Source organism: Ictidomys tridecemlineatus, chromosome 1 (genome assembly GCF_052094955.1).
Source record: "Ictidomys tridecemlineatus isolate mIctTri1 chromosome 1, mIctTri1.hap1, whole genome shotgun sequence".
Lineage (NCBI taxonomy): Eukaryota > Metazoa > Chordata > Mammalia > Rodentia > Sciuridae > Ictidomys > Ictidomys tridecemlineatus.
Window position 1 is genome coordinate 237710834 of NC_135477.1, and position 22744 is coordinate 237733577.

Here is a 22744-nt window from a genome sequence, read left to right on the forward strand (position 1 = left end):
ATATCCTGTGTTTTGCTCAGGTAGGTGGCCAAAAGTTTTGCACAGGTGCTGGTGTCATGGTCCCGCTCTGGCACCTGGTAATCCTGCATGGATCAATACTTGGGAGAACTACTCTGATGCTGAGGCCTGGAGCCATGCAACTCACAGTGGTTGTGATTCCTGTGTGGAAGCAGGGATATCGCTCATAGAGAAGCAGCACTTCTTGAGTCCCAGGTCACAGAGCGACACAGAATGCTGCCTCCCTCTGGTCTTACATCTTTGATCAGTGATGGTATTAATCTTCTATATAGTACCATAAACATGCTTTCCACGTGTTGTGGTGGACTTGTATTGGCAATATATTATTTTTTAAATATATATTACCATTATTTACTTCAAAATATACTAATATATATTACAACACCATTTTTTGTAATTATGACCCAATTTCAATTTTTTTGGATCAATTTAGCTAATCTACATTTTAAAATAAAAACTGATTCCTTCACCAATATTTATTCTTTTTTTATTTCTTTTTTTTTTTTTCTGTACCGAAGAGGCTTTACTGCTGAGCCACATCCCAAGCCTTGTTTAATTTTTTTGACAGGCACTCACTATTGCTTAGAGCCATGCTAAGTTGCTGAGGCTAGCCTCAAACTTGTGAACCTCCTGTCTTAGCCTTCCCAGCTACTAGAAACACAGGTTTGCACCACATTGCCTTTCTTCTCCACCATTTTTTTTTAAAAATAGCATTTTATTAGCTTCTGTTTATGGACTAAATTTTATATTTGCAAAAATTAATACAAGATATATTTCCTTTCAATATATGGATGCCTTTGGGTAACATGAGAAAATTTTGAGAAATTTTTTTGTGATACCATATTTACCATACAATCAATGCCACCAAATAATTATTGCACCCTATTTTTTCAAGACCACCTACTGGTTTGTGTCATTTTTACATAATATTCCTGTAGTATAATTCTATTCATCATACCACTTAAAAGTTGAAAAGCAACAATATATTCACCAGTGGCATATAGATATGCATTTATCTTCTTGCTCCAAAAACAGTTTAGTAAGAAATGATTAAGTAACACTAGCACAATTTTTGTAAAAGTTTCATACAATGGTCAAACCTCTCTTTTGTAGAAAAAAAAAGTTTGGTATAGAAAGCTTTGACAGTTTTGCAATAAAAAACAGTTAATAAGACTTATTCTTTTAAAATGTGCAAATGTATAAATTTTATTATGTCATTAACTAGTCGATATCATTATTCCTAATGGAGAAAACTAAAAGAGCAGGATTAAAGTATTCTGTGAGCATGCTTTTCTGGACTCATTTGGTTCAAAATGCAGCAACAAAACCCCCGTTTTAAAAACATAATTCAATTTAAAAGCAATCAGTGTGTTGTGGAATACAGGTGGTACTGTGTCTCAGGGTAAAGATGTTTCTTTTTTACTGTTGTCAAATCATCTTGACTTGATTAAACAGATAAATGTATAATTTGTCAAACTTTGAAGTATGCAGGTATTAAATTGAGTTCTCCTGGCCCTCTTGCAGTTTGTATTCAGTTTTCTGAGTGAAACATCTTATGCTTTTTCACTATAGTCTAGAGTTTGTAGCAAATTCCCCTGCGACTTTCTTCCAATTCTTCAAAATTTGGTGGGGAGTTTGTTGAAAATCAACAGCTCTCTCTAGATGCATTATCTTTCTTGTTTTCTGATAACTTTTTAAAATAAAAATGGATTGCATTATGAGAATAGGGTAATGATTTTGCATCCTATTGCTTAGAAAGTCACTTTTACTTTGCTGTGTGTTGTACAAACTAATATTATCTGTTCCCCCAGCTTAAACTTACAATTAAATAACTTCTAATTCATATGTCTTAATATATTTACTCTTGGGATTATGCATGCCTTTTTTTAATGTGTGAAAAACATGACTCATTAATTAATCAATTCTCTTAAACACCCATAGATAGCAAGAGTTTCAGAAGCTATTTGAACCCATAGTTTTTCTAATTATTTTCATTGTGTTTATGACATGTTAGTAGTAAATAAAATACTGAGATGTAGTCTCATACATTGTATCTTAATTTAATATACATCATATGTATATTCAAACACATTTATGCTGCATCACTCAGTATTTTCTATTTCTGACTAATCTTTTTGCGCCTTTCAAACTGCCATGAGTAAATATAATACCTTCTATAGTTAAGGGCAGAATTAACAACATGCTCTCATTTGCAGTGATCATCAGCATGCTAATATTCCTCTAACCAGATAAGCAATGTGTTTATACATTATAGCCTTGGGGGCATGTGCCATTAATTACACATGCCCAGCAGCTGACGTGTGATTAATTAGAAGTGGGAAATCTATTCTTCAGGTGACCAGAAAACTCCTTCCACTTGTCAATGTTTATCTTCTTTTCAAAGCTGTATTATCCCATAAGACACAGAAAGTAGTGTTAAAGATACAACACTGAAGAAAGGAAAACTGATGCAGAATTTTTGACAATTAAGTTTCTACATATTTTTAAAGGAGTCAATGAAAAAAGTATTTGATGAACAATATCAAGATTAAACACATAAGGAAACTAATTTCAATTTTCATTATTAATGTTGAAAAATCAACATTAGTTACAACAATTTTCCTTATTAATGTTAAAAAATCATTTATGGTAATATGTGAATTTTTTGTTCTAATGTTTAATTTAAATGTCACAAACATCATAAGTAGAAAATTTCTATATCTAAGACCTTGAAGTAAACATTAAAAATTGAATTATTAACTTAATAATTAAAATATTCTTTATGTATTTATATCTAAATTAGTGAAGTTTAAAAAGTACAATTTAGGGGCTGGGGATGTGGCTCAAGCGATAGCATGCTCGCCTGGCATTCATGGGGTGCTGGGTTCAATTCAGATCCTCAACACCACATAAAAAAATAAAGATATTGTGTCCACTTAAAACTAAAAAAAAAAGTGCAATTTAAAGTTTATAATTAATCCTAATGTTATAAACTTTTCATACTTTCCTCTATTTTAACAACATGATTTTAATCCAATGAGAATGAATCTGTTTCAGTTAAAATTCAAATGTAATTTTTTGTTGAAACTTGAACTTACATAATTTTTGAATTTGTTGATTCTATACTGGATTACTCAGTAATTCTTTTACTATTAAGATTCTATCATTTTATAATCATGGCATCAGAATTATTTTTCATAGGACCTAAAATTAACAAAAATAAGTTAGACATGGACATCTAGTATCATCAGCAAATTTTAAAATGTGAAACTAAATTAAAATTACTAGAACTATTTTTTTTTTTTTTTTACTAATGAAGCAGCTGAAAGCTAAATGTTGCATTTTGAGTATGGACTCTGAAACAAAAATAGTGTTAAAAGTTTAAACAAAATTGCAAACACATACATAAATATACACAAATGCAAGTTTTCTGTTTGAGGATTATTTTTAATAATAGTTATATTAATTTTTAAGATTTTTCTACATATTGTTTTTCTAAGTGCTTTAAATTTGAAACATTTTAAAAAATCTGACATTTTTCTAAGTGTGGTCTGAAGACTGTCTCCAATAGATGCTCTTCGGATAAAAGTACAATACAGGGAAACATCACTTATCTACAAAATTAGAATCTTTTGAGTTGGAATAATTTAAAAAACATCTCCAAGATACTTTCTCTGAGGTGTTCAATCATTACTCTATGTGGTATATGTTATTATTCCATTATAAAGACAAATAAATTGAGCCTTTGTGATATAATGAATTCTCAGTTGGTAAATGATGGAGCATTGATACATAGCATCACATAGCTTTTATAACTCTAAAGCCCCTTGTTTTAATCATTAGATATACTATCTCAGAAAGAAAATAAAGATAATATGCCAATTTTGCTCACATATAGTAAGCTCACATATGTTGAGGATGTCTCAACAAACTTAGTAGATATAAAAATACTTAACACAGTTTTAAAACATTAATTCATAACTTAAAAAATAAAGTATTACATAACTTTAAAATATTAAAATTTTAAAATTTTTTATTTGGTAGCCACTATCCCACTAGCATGTTCTGAATATTTCACTGTCTTACCTATTTTGACCATAAATAATAAAAGCATATTTTACTAAAGTGAGTAAAACATAAAGCATAAACCTCTTAACCTGGAATTAAAAATAAAAATATTTTTTTTCGAAAATTAAGAGTGTAACACAGAAATTGAAGACTATGATTAAAGAGAATTTCAAATGCCCTAAGAAAGGGACCTTTCCAAAAATTTTATTACCATGTTTCTAAAACACTAAAAGATATTTGTGGAGATATTGGTAGAGCTAAGAAAGTTGAGCTATATAATTAGGGTAGGTATAGAGATATTGGTGTACATCATTCAATAAGGTGAAAAAGACTTTGTTGGAGAGGTGGCTTTGTTTTTGTTACATTATGTCATTTTCCTTTTAATTTCCATTGTTTTGGACATGAAAAACATTTGTTCTTAGGTGGCAATGCAAACACATTGTCTCAGGTGGCAGCAGAGACAGTACCAGAAGCTACGTCCAGTGCCAGTAGACGTGTGTGCTCCCAAGTTCACAGCCCTGATGTTGACCCTTCACATTCTAATCAGACTTGCTCTTTATTCTGCTTCATATTTGCAGTGGTTCTTTTCCTGGCTAAGTGATACCCAATTCAAAAAAAATTTGTGTCCTCATAATAATTTTTTTCCCCACAAAGTTTCTAAATTTTGTTTCTGTAGCCTACAACTATAAGCTTTGACTCATATATTTAGATATCACAATTCCAAAAAGTTAACTTATTCAAATTTATGGAGCTAAAAGGAAGAAAAATCTAAATTCATATATAAGTTCAACTACCTCTAAAATCTACTCTCATAACTGCTATGATAAATTATATGATTTTGAACTAAATGAAACACTGTCAGACTCTTTCATGTAAATAAATTTAAGCATATCAGACTCTTATGGCTGCCTTGAAAACCTCTAACTTAAATTAATAGTGGGCCCTTTATTTTCAAGTTATACCACATTCTGGCCTCTATGTTTCTAAGTTTCAGCCTGAATTTTGCTTTCTTGTGTCTTTTTTTCTTTCTTTCTCTCTCTCTCTCTCTCTCTCTCTCTCTCTCTCTCTCTCTCTCTCTCTCTCTCTCTCTCTCTCTCTTAAGATGGGGTCTTACTGAGTTGCCCAAGCTAGCCTGGAAGTTGAGACCTTCCCTCTTTCTACTACTGATTAGCTGGAATCACAGGCACCCACAACTGTGCCTGGCTACTCTGTCATTTTTCATACAGAAATAAGCCCCTCATTGATATTTCTCATCCCCATCCTTTTCCGTGTTGAGCTGCAGTGATGACACAATTGAGTGTAACCCCATCTTATTTAATTTCATCTTTACTTCATTATCACGAATACAAACATGTGCCTGCTGAATAAATCAGTGATATAATAGTTAGCATAGTACTGTATAAGCACACTACAAAGACATCTGAGTTACCAAGGGGAAGAGTAGTGTATGTAGTCAAGATGGAACTCAGGAATGGAGTTTATTGAAGGATCGAGTTCACAGAGCCACAGCACTATGATAAAGAAGTAGACATTGACACAGCATAAACAATCCTAACATCAAGAACAAAAACCTGGCATGCAGTGATTCATTGGTTCATTAAGTCAAAAGAAAAGAACACTCTTGTTGACTGATGATATCTCCCGGACAGTATCTTTGAGTTTATAGCTAAGAAACTTTGGGTAAGTGAACATCTAGGAGTAGAGAGATAATGTAGAATGTGAAGGTAAAAGACAACTAGTACCGTTAGAAACAACTAGGGGGACTATGGCCTGCAGCACTTTGCTCTGGTAAATGGAATGGTTGCAGAAAGGCACGAGGAAACTTCAACTGCAAATAAACAACAGCCTCAGTCATATCCTATCAATCTGATAGGACAAACATCACATGAAAAATTCAAAGATTTTTCCTAGATTGACCTCATCTTTAACTTTCAGCGTATGATTCGATTTACCTGTGCATACTTTTCTGATCTTTTTTAACACATTGACTTTGCATCCATTGTTTCAAATTTTCCATTTCATTCCATAAACCTCTTTATTTGTTGTTTTTTTTCCTTATCTCATCCTTTATCTTCTACATCAGGCTCATATTAGAAATGAGACATGGTAATGTATCCTTCTATGTTTGAAAATTTGTCCAGTTTCTTCAACAATGCTCTGGATGACTCCTCCCACTGGAACTGATACTAACCTCACCTAGGCCAATTGAAGAGAAAAGAAATAAAAAAGAAATTGTTTCCTCTTTGTCTGTCTTCTGAAATTATAAATGCAGCTACCAGTCTACAGGGAAGAGGGGGCATTGATTTTAAATATGGAGGACAGGAGCAAACTCCAACCCTAATTTACTTCCAAGAAAAATGGTAGATGTAAAGGCTAACAAAGAAACCATGAAGTTTTACCAGGGGAAACTAATGCAAAAAATAAAAAGTTACTAACATTGAAAATCACAATTGTGGAACTAACAGGAGAATGGCTTGTGCTCATAATGTCAGCTTGCCCATGTTTGAAACCATATTTTAAAATGTGGCTTCCTACAGTACAACTTTGAATTTCCATGGGTAATACTGTCTTGTAATGATACATTGCACACCAGACACCTGACACTGTTCTAAGTATTTAAGCTATAATCCATTTCACAGCCTGTGGCTCTGTTTGTATCAAAATGAATTTAATATGCAAATTCAGTCCTTCAAATTTTGGTGATATGGTTAACAATAACAACTTCAAAATAATTTTATTAAAGCATTGTATATGCAAAGATGTCACTTCCCAACTGCTTATAAGGAATTCTTTGAGGCTGTATTATAGAATAAAATAATAATTAATAGTAAACTCTTCTTGTAGGATTTCATGCTAAAGTTAATATCACATTGGTACTGAGGCAAATTCCAGTTTCTCATTAACTTATGGCAAGTGTAATCAGCTTTTGCTCAATTAAGCAAAATCCTTAGAAAAACATTGAAATATTCATGAATATTTCTGAGATAATTAGGGAATTTCTGTATTTAGACTATACTGACATCTCATAAATATCACATTGTGCTTTTATCTTCATATGTTCTCTTTCTCACTAAATATAGAAAAGTTGTAATTAGCCTTAGAAATATCCATTAAACCTGAAGTAACACAATGAAAAAGCTAAGTGTCATATAGTAATTATAAAGTGTAAAATAAAAATATTGCTAGTTCTTACAGGTAGTCATTCATATGGTACAATGTTGCCTTACTAACACAAACCCAGAAAATCATCTGAATCTCTATGGACCACATATTAACTTAAAGAAATCTTGAAAATGGAGCATGGTATTTAAATGAAAAAAAGAAAAAAAAAAGCTAGTAAGAGCACAACATTCTGATTCAGGATTTCTTTTAATAAACTCAGTAATATAGTAATCATAAAAATTGGTACATGGAAAATTCCTTAAGGCAATATTAAAATAGTGTATATTTAAAATTTTAAAAAGGGGTTAAAATAAATGGAGATCCATATAATTATTAAAATAATTACAGGCTTTGATAACATTATTTGAACATTAAATAATTTGAACATTTTAAGATAGAAACTGCTTGTATGGGCTTCTGAGACTATATATATTTAAAGGTGAGGTGGCAGACAGATTGAGGTGGTGGGAACATAAAGCTGAACTGATGGTTTTGTGGACTGGGTATACTGTGCTGACCCTCACATTCTTTCTTTTAAAGGGCAATTTGTCTGTGGATGCTCCCGCCCTTCCTGGATTCAGTCAATATGCTATTCTACTACAGTCCTTGGTGAACAAAGTGATCTGTAGGAGAAATGCAGGGCCAAAAGTCTCCTTCCAGTAATAAGAAGACAAGTTATTCTCAAGGGGAGTATTTCTGTGACCTTCAGAAAACAAGGTCTCTGAATTCTGTAATTAGAAGAATCTTCCCTCACCAAGGAAATCTGTAAGAACAAGTTTGAATTAGAACCAGTCTGTGATGGCTAATGTGCTCCAGAGTTAACTTGGGTCTTTAGCTTTTCATTATAATAGTAAAATCTTCCTCCCTGTGTTCAGAGCCACAGCCGAAGGGGCCCCAGCAAACTTCCAGCTGCCAGCAAACTTCCAGCTGCCAGCTGATGATTGGCTCACAGCGGCCCCAGCAAACTTCTAGCTGCCAACTGATTGGCTCCTCTGCGGTATAGCTCATTGGGCTGTTTCCCCGCCCTTTCAGACCACTGAGCTGCTCACTGGGGGACTTTTTTTGGCTCCGCCCATGCAACCCAGCCAATCAGCCTCAAGAGCAGGAGGAGTAGGGGAGGTTGAGAGTCTTGTGGGAAGCTGGTCGTGGCAGTTGGGCTCTGAGGGAATTCCTGAAGAGCTGTTTGGTGCAGTGTGTGTGTGTGTTCTAAAAATAAAATTTGTTTCTTTTGACAAGTGGCTCCTAAATTGTGCCCAGCCAGACTGCAGCATCCCTGGGGTAAAATCATGCACAATGAGGACATGAAAATCTGATGCAGTTCTGCTGTCAGTCAAAAGTCAAGAGGTGTTCTGGGCAAGACTATGAAAACTTCCCTGTTACCCCAATAAAACAGGAGGACAAGAAGGACACACTGTCTCTCTATTCTCTGATAGGATCATGCTCTCCCTTTCTCCTTTGAGAGTATCCCCTTTCCATTCCCTTTAATATCCATACCTACTACACTGAGCTACTTGTGAGATTCATTTGGTTTGAGTGCAAAGACCTGATGATTCAAAACCTCTAAGATAACTTTCACTGTGTGCATGCTCTTGCTCTGTGACAAATCTACTTTGATTTTTGTTGTATATTTTAATTATAAATATTAAGATAGCTTTCTATTTGGATTTATTCTCTTGGTCAATGTCCCATAAAGTTATAGTAACACATCATTATTCAGTATGTTGAAAAAAATTCATTCATTATTTGTCATTTATTTTTAACAGAAACTTAACTTTTAAGATTATATCTCTTGGATTTGGGTTAGCACACACAAAATCACACATACACACTCTCTAATTATTAAAGTAGTATATTACTAGATATAAGTACACAAAAACAAAAATATAACAAAACAAAATATTAAACTTAATAAGGGTAATGACCATCTGTTTTCCTTTATTGAAAATAATGTAAATCACAATTTAATAAGGAGAATGATTAGTTAGATTATTTGTTTTGTGAATTTGAAGAATGAAATCTACACATGCATGGGTGAGAACAAAGTAACAGACTTTATGAGAGTAATATAAATAAAGAAAGCTGAGCTCCTAAAGTGGAGGGGTCCCAAGTGAGGATTGTCAATGGGTGTCTGTGGTCTAGCAGTTTTTATGAGCTTGATTTATCCTTATATTTGATTGGTGGGATGACATATAAAGATAGGATTCAGAAGGAGCCAATCAACTCTATTTTTGTCTTCAGCAAATCTAAAGGAAAGTGGTTTGTAAGTCTTTATTAGCACAAGGGTGAAGATGAGAGTTTTTTGGCTCAAGGAAAGCACCTTTTGCAGTTGGTGGGTCTAGGGGATGTTAAGGAATACTCCTTGTATCTTGGAATATATGTGATCAGAAGCTTGATATTCTGTTAGACCCTTTTTCTGGCTGCCTGTGGGTGTTCTATCTTTATGTCTCAAAATAATTATTAATAAATTGTATTGTCGGTTTCTGATAATATAACAAAATGCTCCGCAGAAATTAATTAAGAGGAAATTCTGGATGTTCAAATTCAAACAGTTTACACAGGATTAGTTGAGAGGTATAACTTGGCAATATCTCTTCATGGTGGAGATCAACGGTAGGAAGACAGGTTGGAGCAAGTGGTTACATAGGAGCCAAGAAGCAGGAAGAGTCTTGGGTCCCATAAGTCATTTAAAAGTCACACTCCAGCTGACCTAAGTAAACCCCACTAGTCCCCACCACTTAAAGGTATATACATCCACAATAGTAACATTCTGGGGATGGAATTTCCAGCACACAAAATTTGGGAGTGGTAAGGAATAGAGAGACATGAGCAGGGGAACATGAGGTTTGGGGAATAATTCTATAAAATGGGTCCACTGTGCTAACCCCCAAATGCTTTCATTTTTAACAGCAATTTACCTACAACTCTGACTGGTTTTAATTCACACACACAAAAAAAATATGTTATATTTCTCAGCAAAGTATCTGTTATCTGCAGGAGAAATGCAGGCCCTGAAATAAGGGTAAGGAGAACACAAGTTACCTTCTTGGGGAGCATTTGTGACACACAGTTCAGATCCCATTACTTGGGGAAATAAGGATAATTCCAAAACTATGCAATCTGTAACAACAGGATCAAATTATCACCAGTCAACACAGGCCATAGTGAACTAGAATTGCCATAGCTATAGGGACTTAAAAATCTCTTATAATCCTTCTGTCAGTCAAAAGTAAAAAGATGCCCTAGGTGGGATTCTCTGGAAACTTCCCTGGGACTGCAATAAAAGTGGAGGGAAGAAGAGGTACATGATCCCTGTCATCTTTGAGAGGACCCACTTTGTCCCTGAGAGTATCCACTCTTCCCCTTTTCCGTTTTTTCCTACTAAGCTCATGCCTGTTACTCTGAGTGACATGTCTGAAATTTTTCTAGCCTGATCACAAGATTTACAATAAAGGAAAAATCCCCACTATGCCTCACGGAAGGCCTCCGCCTGTAACAGGGTGACACAAATTATAATTAAGCTACAGCGGGTTATGCATGAGTATTAATAAGACTGTTACCCAAAGTCCTTGTCCCAATGCCAATCTAATAACAAGGGCAAAGTTTTGAGGAAAAGGTAAAAGTATTAATGCTTTACCAGCAAAAAAGAAGCACAGAAGACTCTTGTTCCAGAGGCTGTGATTCTACCTGTCAGGAGGAAATAAGGGTTTTAAGGAGATGAATCAAAAGCCACATATCATGTGTTCATTTCTTAGATCTGCCAGTGCCATCCCCAAATCTGAAGTACTTTCTTCCTGGTTTGGGTATATATTCAAGGACAGATAACTCTGCCAAAATGGGCAAGAAAGGTAGTCCTATTTTCTCAGAGATTGGGGAGGAGGAGAAATTAGGGAGATGAAGGAGAGAGGACATTTATATAACACTAAGATGTGTTAGGCTCTATGCTATACACTCTATAATAATTATCATTTTTTTTGTAGTTGAACACAATACATTTATTTTATTTATTTATTTTTATGTGGTGCTGAGGATCCAACCCAGGGCCTATCGCATGCTAGGCGAGTGCTCGATTGCTGAGCCACAACACCAGCCCCAATAATTATCTTTATAATACAATACAATTTTAGTAATAATGACATTGAATACTTAAGGCAATTAATTTATTCAATGTCCCCAAACTGGGAAGTATTTTCTAAAATTAATAATTCCTTTTTCTCCCTCTTTTTCCAGTACTGGGGATTGAATCCAGGGTTTCTCTACCACTGAGTTACTCCCCTTTTTATATTTACTTTGAGACAGTATCTCACTAAATTTCCCCAGCCTGCCATGAATTTCTGATCCTCCTGCCTCAGCCTTGCAAGTAGTTGGGGTTACAGGTTTTCACCTCCTTCTAGGCTTAGAAATTCTTTTAAACAGTGTATTCATTTCTGAGCATTCCCAGAGTAATACTGACTCTTCTGTGAGTTTAGACAGAAAAGATCTACCACATAATAATGTATTAGCAAATTGATTTCAGTAATGTATTGAAAAACTCTGTTCTATACCATGCCCAAGTGATATTTAACCCAGGCATATTATCTGAAAACTAAGGTAATACATCACACTAATAGATTAAATACAAACCCCACATGACTATCTCTGTAGCCACAGAAAAGGCATCCAGCAGAATAAGAAAATGTGGTTTATGTAACAACCATTGCTGGCATTGAACTTGATGGTGATTGTGTCTTCATAAGGTCATAAAGAGGAACAGCATAGACACACTCTTACTACTGTTATTCAACATTTATTACAAGTTCTAACCAGAGCATGATGGAAAAATTTAAAAAGATACATGCTTATTAGAAAGGAAGAAGTAAGATCATCTCCATTAGCACATAACATGGATTTGCACATATAGAATTCTAACACATACTTATTAGGATGGATGAACATGTTAAGATTATATAATAAAATATGAATGTATAATAATTATGTTTCTGTAAGCTACTCATAAATTAAGCTACTATTAAAATAAAATTATGGAATCACTTCTATTACTAATCTCATTGTTAGGAACAAACAACAAACCTTACAAAGATGTTAACAGGAAGACTAAAAAACTTATGAAGGAATTAAAACCTAAATAAGTGAAAATATATCCCTATTTTACATATCAGAAGTCTTACTATTTTTAAGACAGATTTAAAACTGTAAAGACTAATAAAAAGTTTCAAGTATTCCTTTGTAACATTCACTTAAGCAATATGGCAAATGTTAGTGAGGATGGAGCAAAATTCAAACATATTAAAAACTGTATAGCAACTAAAAAAGTTTTAATAGTTCTCAAAATATAAAGCAGAGTTGCAGTATTGCCCAGTCATTTTACACTAGGGTAAATATCCAAGAGATGAACATATATCTACACAAAAACTTATACACATGTATTCATAGTAACATTATTCAAGGTAACCCCCCAATGGAAACACCCAAGTATCATCAAGTGGTAACTAGATAAATAAAATGCTTGATATACATTTAGAGAAGTAGGTTGTTATCTGGCAAACAAACAAACAAACAAAAAAGGATGAAGTACTTATACATGTTAAAGCATGGAGGAAATTTGGAAACATTATGCCAATTGAAGGAATTCAGTCACTGAAATTTGATATAAAAATGCAAGAAGTGAGTTGTGAACATCATTTAATTTGATTTCTATAAAATGTCTAGAAGAAACAAAATCATAAAGAAAGATGACAGATTAGTGTATTTCTAGGGCTGGGGTAGTGGAGAGTAATTAGGGGTAGTTGCTAATATATAGGTTATTTTAAGATGATTAAATAGTCTAAAATTGATTGTTGTGAGAGTTATACAACTCTAAATATACTAAAATCAATTAAATTGTATACTTGGAAAAATTGAATGGCATATAAACATCTCAATAAAACTATTTCCTATTGTAAGTTGTGTAAATGGGTTGTTGTTGTTTTTAGCAGATATCATGAAACAAGCTAGAAATACACAAGGAATTTCCTTAAAGATATGTTTTCTCCTTTCATCAAGAAAAACCAATGATGGTGTCATAAATTCAAAAATATTTCATAATAAAATGCATTCAATATTTTTAATTTTCAAGTAATGTTCAATTATCATTAGATCTTAAGTAGTTATACATAATTATTATCAGATCTTAAGTTGTTCTATCATATCAGTCTGGTTTGCACAGCAATGGAGATTTGGTCATACATGTAGCAGTATAGATCATATAGCCTACTCATTTTCAATCTGATCCTAAAGATGACGAGATACTTTTTTGAAGGTTCCTCCTGAATCAGACATGAAAGGTGATGAGGCAGAACTGACCATTACACTGTTCTGTCTTCATTCAGAGATTTTGACCTTAATTGCAGGCTCCACTAAAGAAGTGAAGAAACTCAACCCCAAGACAACATCAAGACTTTATCTGTCTAGCTAAGCAAGCAAGTGAGGACTTGAAACAAGAATGCTGATTGCATGCTTCTCTAGGCAGTGAATCTCTACTTCAGCCTGCTGATTTAAGGATATTTAGCTGTTTCATAAACTATAATATTGTACAAATAGAAATCACATCATACTTTGTGTGCTTTGCTGCCGAAGTACATTTTTTTTCCATGCATATTCTCCATTTTAGAGTTAATTTGTCTCACCCAATCCATGTTTCAAAACTATTCTGGCAACTCCTAAAAGAAATTATGATCTCATCCGAGAAGTTCTACAGGGAATCTAGGATGAGTTCCTTACTGAGAACTGGATATGGACTTCTGAAACATCACTTCGATGAAAGTCGGTAGATCTTAGAATATCTGATGCAATCCATGATCAGTGGAGGTGACCAAGAAAGAGTCATAGAAAGCACTATAAAATAGAAATAATAATGATCACTTCTAGTGAACCTGTGACATCTCAGGCATTAAGGGATTTAGAAATTTCAAAGGCACTGCAACTAACAAGTATATTCAATCAATTAATGTTGTTAGTTTTCTCCAGAATTATGTTCAACTCATAAAAAGTTCAAGACAGGTTTTCAGTTTTGTTATAAGGATTTAGTTTCATTACAGAGGAATACAACTCAAGGTAGACATACCTGAGTCTTAGTGAGGTGCTGAATAATAAATGAATGAGTTACATTTAATCAAATATGTATTAGAACATGAGTCATATATCAGTATGTGTTGCTTAAAGTAGTGTTTTCTGTGGCTTCATATGTACAATAATAAAACATATTTGAGATGTAAAAACATTAGATCAACATATTTTATTAATTTCTACACTACATTCACTATTTTGTTTTCCTAGCTTTTTATATCTAAAAAAATTTTTCTATATTACTGACAAATTCTCTATGAGGAAAAATTAGATTTGATTGTTTTCTTTGAATTTCCTATCATAGAACGAAAGAGTAAGCTGTCACTCCAGACACCAAGGGGGGATTTTCAATGAAAGAGGTGTGACTAGTAGGCATTTGGCTCTCAGCCAGGCCCACACTTTTTTATGTTGGTCTAGACTCAAAATGAAAAGAGCTTGTGATTTTTAAAAAGTGTCTTTAATATTTAATATGTCTTCTGATTGCCTAAATTTTCTGTAACAAAACTGAAAACCTGTCATATTGAACTTCATGAGTTGAAAAGTATTCTGAAGAGAACTAGCAACATCACTTGCTAGGATTAGGATTCAAAGGCACAGGTAATTGCAATGTGCTAAGCACACTTAAATCAGTCTTTAAAACAAGGATTATTTTACCTAGGTATAGGATATTATTGTTCCCTGAACATGGTGTTTCTAGTTGTTTGATATATACACATATGAAGAACATTAGTCAAGGTACTAATATATCAGAAATAGTCTCAAATCCTAACACTAAATATTCATCAATAATATACAGATTATAAAAACATTCAAATTTAATATCCTTGTTTTGATTTAAATGGAATTTTTAGAATCTATAAATTGTAATTCTCTGTTTTAAAATTACTGAAATTATTATTTATAATAGTTTTCTTGTCACAAGAAAAGTCTCTTTTGTTTTAAATTTGATAAATAGGTAAGTTTATTTTAATAGAGGAATTATGCATAGTAACAAAAAGATATGTCTCAAAGAATCATTTGCAAGCTTTTAACAGTGATGAAACAATCACAGTTTATTGCAATTAAAATATAATTAATGATAGAGCTAGGCTGTTATTTTTAATTAGTATTGATAAGAATTCACATTACATAATGCCTTGTATAAAACTAATTTGATGACAATATTTTACCAATCTGTTATGTATGTTTCAGAGAATATAGTTGTCAAGTGTATTTTTGTTGTATCCTTCAAAGAGTCATAGACAGGTTGGCCATTTTGTATTTAATAAATATGAATTAGCTCATTAGTAATCATTTGAAAAACATCCTCTGACTATAGTTTTTTTTTCTAATTTCCATATATCAACATAATTAAGAGACTGCTTTTTATTAATATTGTCATGTTTATCATTTTATCTTGTAACTGTAGACTCTAAGGAATATGAAGAGATAATTTGGTATATTTTTGAAGATAATAATTTGCAGTGAATCAACGTTCTAATTGTATCATTCATTCCTGCTCACAAAATTCATCCAACACCCAGTTCCTTGTAAAATGTAACTTCCTTAACTCACAATTCTGTCGCTGCTCTGGGAATCTTTATGCATCTGAGGTCACATGTGTTAATCTTAGCTCAATTCTCACAAGTTAGGGGCATCACATTGGAAAGCAGCATTGACTTGACTTAGATCCCTGTGGTTTCTCATCGCCCAGCAGGCCAACTCAGGTTACTCCACAGAGAAGTAAGAGTCCTGAGAGAGAGCCAACCTGTACAGCCTATTGAGCACTAGGCTCAGAATTGACTCAATGTAACTTTTGACACATTCTATTGGACAAAAAAAAAAAAAATGTCAGAAGGCACAAAGTTTAAGAAAATAGATAGGACCACTTAAAAATCTGAAGGGGCCTATTGTAAAACATGGATACAAAAGAGTTGGAGAAATGGCACCAGTCTACCCTGCTGCCAGAGCCTGACTCTGAGGATTTATTAAACAGTCTCATAAACTTCCAAAATGCATTAATACTGATAATTTTAAATCCCTTAGCTTATCTTGTGTTCCCTCAAATATTCACTGTATCAAAAATACATATATTAGATGGTGGAAGCATTTAGAAAGACCCAAATCCCCTGGGAACAATTGTGCACTGTTTACGTTTATCCTGAAAAAACTCTGTTAATATTTGGTCTTTGTGTATTTCTGACATTCTGATCTTCAGCATCTGTCTATAAATACTGGGTCCTATGGCATCAACAGGTATGTATCCCTGCCCAAGGTCAAAGTTTAAAGTTAATCATCAACAGATGACAGTTCTTTCCTTCCTATCCTATGTAGTTATCACCTTACAAGGTATGATACCACCTAAGCTCAAATATACATATAAATGAACAAATCATACCCACACATAGGAACACAGAAGGCAACACCTCCAGGCTGGGAATGTGGCTCAGTAATATAGTACTTGTCTGGCAAGCATGAGTTGAAAACAAAAGAGAGAGAGAGGGAGAGACAACACCCAGCCACTTGGTTATACTAAACAGCTACGGAAAGTACAAATGAATCTATTGGAAGCAAACCATTCTCATCAGCTTATCCAGACATATTAGTGAGCTAAACTAAGATCATTCTGACATGAGTCTGATTGTCAACAATGCCCACATGACCAACAGATTTCTGGGGACAAAAGCAGTTGTCATAAAGTTGTGCCACTTAATTTTAAACATCAATTTTTTTTTTAGGTAAAGCTACTCATTGTAACTATATATTCTTGTGTTAAATGTATCAATAATTTAGAGTGAAATAAAATAGTATTCCTATGTATATAAGTCACCATTCCTCTCAGTGACTGATAGATGATTTTATGAATTTTGCATCTTTCAAGTACATTTTTAACTCTTGTCTATTCTTGGGCCTGTATATAATTTCAATGTTACGTTAAAAAAACAAAAAAGAATTAAAAAGACTCTAAAAGTTGAGTCAAATGGATTGACCAGTATGAAAAACAAGCACATGCTAATGATCTAATTCCTTCAGGACACTGCATTTTTAATCATAGTCTAACATATGCATTGCCAAGATATTTAGTTACTAGTTTAAATTCTTCTCTGCCAGATCTATATTTTGCTTTAGTTGCTGGATACACTATGAATTTGAATTATTAGACTTCCTTTGCTTTTCTTCACCTGTCAAAATCTATCCTATTATAACAACATCAAAAGCTTAACTGTCTTTCCTGACCTAATTTTTTCTCAAGTGGCCAGATAAAAAGGAGTGAAAAATAAATTATGAAACCACGAGATACAACACAAGTGAGTAAATATGAAAAGAGGTTAATGAGAGGACAAAGATCAAACAAGCTCAACCAAAATAACAAGCGTTCTATTCTTAATGACTGCAAATGTTCACAAGACTTTCACTTTTATCCTGTAAAATAAAACCTCCTAAACACAATGAGTTATATTGAAATATGAATGACTACCTCTATGAGGCCAGGGTTCACTGCCCTTATTTTTTATCTTCATAATTTTAAGCTCAGTTAGAAGTTTGTTTCTCACAATTCCCTCTCCACCCAAATTTTATATGATCATTTAAAAAACGCTTATTTAATAATAAAATATAAAGAACAATTGTTTTCTCAAATACACCCTTTAGCAAAATTGCTGAGTGTGCAAGTACTTACCTATATAAAATGAAAATAGAAACAGTGCATAGTGATATACAAAAGAGAATGGCTTACCTCCATTGACCAAATTCCCTATCTGTTATTTCAAATATTTTGTAAAGGATTTCTTATTTGGATATAAGACCTGGTTATAAATTTGATATGCATAAGTAATTTAACAATGTTATATAATAACTTTGATAAATACAATTGTACTCCAAAACTCGGTGTGATGAACTTTGCAAACTACTTTTTTCTGCAACTTTAATATTCTTACAAGTTACAGTTCAGTCCATGGTAAACAAAAACTGTAAGAACACACATTGGCTTCTTTCAAACTTGGAATAGTTCTTGGTACCTTGTGGAAAGATTTTTATTTATATAGAATCAATAAAATTTTATTACCTGAAGATACCTTAATTGGTATTTTAAGCCTTAAATGACATTTTTCATTTCTCATACATGACATTTTTTTCACAAATAAGTTGTGATAAATGTTTTACTTAGGAAGTAATTTTTCTATGACTCTGTTTTATTTTTTTCTTTGTAACACCTCTGCAATTTCTAGGTTGTGTGTGTTGACCTGTCATATTTATCATTTTCATTTTTTTTGTGTGTGTTTGTGAATAAATATTCAAGTGAGTTTGTCATACAACTAAAGCCAGAAAGCTCCTTTGCCATCTGCCTTCAGAAATTTTCTAAATGTAATTATATGAATTCTATCCCCGTACAGTTATGTTCTGCCATAAAGGTAAGAATAATTTGGTAAAATTACCAAAATTAAATTACCATGGTTTTCCATAGAAAAGTTTCATCTTTAGATTGAGACTGGGCCAACAAATCTACATTTCATTTCCATGATGTTTAGAATGTTCGTTATTCCTTGACTGAGTTTAAAGTCATTGTAGCTTCGGTTTTTGTTATAAGAGTCGACATTGCAGAATTATTATTCTATGAATTGCTTTTGAGGCTGTGAGTATAGGAATTTTCTTTTTGTAGATTGTGCATGCTGCTGTTCACTTCCTTGTATACCTGCTTTGTGGCACTCAGCTAAAAAATGCAAAAGATTGGATAAATATCCTGTATCCAAGAACATTTGACTCCTAATTATTTCCTTTTTTGTTAGCTTCCTTTCTAAATTTCTAAGCTCGAAAAATATAGGGATGTAGATAAATTCTTTATCCCTTCTTCTCTTGCAATAATGATATTTTGTGAGTCTCTGACACATTTTTAAAGTTTACTCCCAGAGAAATGAAGACATACCTCAGATTATGTTAAATATTAGTTATTCTTAGTTTTAAACAGTATGTGTTTATGTATATTTGTGGTTTCCTCAGAAGTATATGAAAAGTCATGTTATTCTTACATGTTTAAAATCATACTGCTCTTTATCAGCAAATAAATTCTATAATTACTTGTACAGTCATAAGTATGAGGATTTTGATTATAATTGCTACCAGAAATTGAATTTTAAATGTGATTTTAATTTTACATTTATGCTTTCTCAATATTGTTTATATTATAGCTTTCACTCTAACTTTTCTTTAAATATTTAATTAAGAATAAAACTCCTGTATTCCTTTTTTCTCTGTTAAGATGTGATTTGGAATGAAGTTGTGATTCAACATTATTTTCTCTGGAGAAACTAAATATTAATAATAGCAGCAACTATTACATTAGAGACCATTCTCTGTTAAATTTCTATGTTACATTTCCATCACTGTAAAAAAAATACCTGATAATCAACTTAAAAGGAGGAAATGTTTGTTTTGGCTGAGACTAAGAGTTTTCAGTCCATGTCTGGCTGTTTCTTGTTGATTTTAGTTATGCGATAAGACAGAAAACCATGGAGGGCAGCTCAGGGTTGAATAAAGTTATTGATCTCATTGAAGCTGAGAAACACAGGAGGGGACTAATGCCCCCAAATCACTTTACTGGCATAGCAACAAAGGCCTAACTTCCTTTCACAAGGACCTATTTCCCAAAGTGTTCACTACCTCCCTGTAGAGACACAAGCTGGAGACAGCACCTTTAACCTTTGAACCTTTGGATTTTTAAGACACAAACTATAACAAACTTAAAATTCGAATTTTTCTAAAACTGATAATTATATTTTTATTCATGTTGGCTTATATTATGTATTTATAAGCTGTTTTCTAAATAAAGAGTTATAAACAAGAAAACCATTAACAGAAAATGATATTGTTTTTATTCTTTATGTGTGTGTGTGTGTATATATACATATATATATGTGTGTGTGTGTGTGTGTGTGTGTTTTCTTTCTTTCTGAAAATTGTATTTCCCATTTGGTAGTAGTAGAAAATTGAATCAAGTGCTGAGAGTGGGCGTTTCTTACTAGATAAACCAATAATTTTAGATAAAGGATTCATTTCTTCTGTGTCCCATCCTTAACCCTCAAACATCTTCTTTTAGCCTCCCACTGAATTTAGACTATATATTATAACCAAGAACATGAATGTGGCTTCAAGCAGGCCTGGATTGGAACATGTACCTGCTTTGCAATCCAGGACAAGTGATTTTATCAGGAACCTCAGTACCTCATGGATAGAATGGATGATAATAATAGCTGGTTCATAAGGTGATTTCAAGGATTGATTGGGATCATTTGAATAAATGAATTTAACATGGTACCTGTGTCTTAGAACCATGCACCTGATAAATGTTGGCTGCATCTTTCTTCTGTGTGGCTTTGGACAAGTTACTCCCCCTTCTTGCCAGATAAGATACATGCCGGTCATCCAAGTGATATCTAAAAATTCTTTCAATCCTAGAAACCAGTTACTTTAAGTGATTTGATTAATTTCTCTGTCTCACTTAACCATACTTCACACAAGTCCTGAATTTACCCTCCCCATTATCTTAGAGAGGCAGATGGACATTAGGATAAAGAACACAGCTGACTGGGTCTTGTCACTTCCTAGATGCTTGCAATTGAGAAAATTGCCTGACTTCTCTGAGTACCTGTTTATTCCTTTTAATTTATTTATTTATTTATTTATTTATTTTAATTATGTGTGTATGACAGAAGAATGCATTTTGATTCATTGTACACAATTGTAGCACCACTTTTCATTTCCCCGGTTGTACACGATGAAGCATTGCACCACATGTGCAGTCATACATTTACGAAGTGTAATGATATCCATCTCACTCCAACATCTTTGCTATCCTCATGTCTCTTTCTCATTCCTCCCTCTCCTTTGCCCAAAGTTCCTCTATTTTCTTTCCATGCATCCCTCATTATGGATCAATATACACTTATCATAGGGACATTCAGCCTTTGGTATTTTGGGATTGGCTTACTTGCTTGGTATGATATTCTCCAACTCCATCCATTTACCTGCAAATGCCATAATTTTATTCTATTTTAATACTGAGTAATAATCCATTGTGTATATGTACCACAGTTTCTTTTTCTTTTCATCTTTTGAAGGGCATCTAGGTTGGTTCCACAGTTTAGCTATTGTGAATAGAGCTGTTATAAACATAGTTGTGACTGCATTACTATAGTATGCTGATTTAAAGTCCTTTGGGTATAGACTGAAAAGTGCTATAGCTGGATCAAGTGGTGGTTCCATTCTAAGTTTTCTAAAGAATCTCCATACTGCTTTCCAGATTGGAGGCACCAATTTGCAGTATCACCAGCAATATATGAGTGTGTCTTTCCCCCCACATCCTCACCAACACTTATTGTTGTCTGTATTATTGATAATTATCATTCTGACTGACAGATGAATCTCAGAGCAGTTTTGATTTGCATTTCTCTAATTACTAGAGATGTTGAGCATTTTTTCATGTATTTGTTGATCAATTTTATATCTTCTGAGAAGTATCTGTTCAGCTCCTTAGTCCATTTATCCATTTATTGATTGTTTTTTTTTTTGGTGTTAATTTTTTTGAGTTCTTTATATGTCCTGAAGATTGGTGCTCTATTTGACATCTATGTGGCAAAAGTTTGCTCTGATGTGATGAAGATTTGGGCCTACTTTTTTCTTTATTAAGATCAAGGTCTCTGGTCTAATTCCTAGGTCCTCTGATCCACTTTGAGTTGATATTTGTATAGATTGAGAGATAAGGGTTTATTTTCATTTAGCTGCATATGGATTTCCAGCTTTCCCAGCATCATCTGTTGAAGAAGCTACCTTTTCTCCAATGTATGTTTTTGGTGCCTTTTTCTAGTATGAGGTAACTGTATTTATGTGGGTTTGTCCCTATGTTTTCTATTCTGTACCATTGGTCTACATGTCTATTTTGGTGCCAATACCCATGTATGCCAGTGTGGTTATTATAGCTTTGTAGTATAATTTATGGTCTGGTATTGTGATGCCTTCTGATTCACTGTTCTTACTAAGGATTGCTTTGGCTATTTTGGGTTTCTTATTTTTCCAAATGAATATCGTGATTGATTTTTTTCTATTTCTATAAGGAATGCTGTTAGAATTTTAATTGGAATCACATTGAATCTGTTAGCACTTTGGGTAGTATGACCATTTTGACAATATTAAGTTTGCCTATCCAAGAGCATGGCAGATCTTTGCATCTTCTAAGATCTTCTTCAATATTTTCCTTTAGTGCCCTGTAGTTTTCACCTTAGAGACCTTCATCTCTTTTGTTAAGTTTATTTCCAGGTATTTTATTTTTTGAGGTTACTTTGAATAGGGTAGTTTTTCTAATTTCTTTTTCAGAGGATTCAACACTGATATATAGTAATGCATTTGATTTAATGGTACCAAT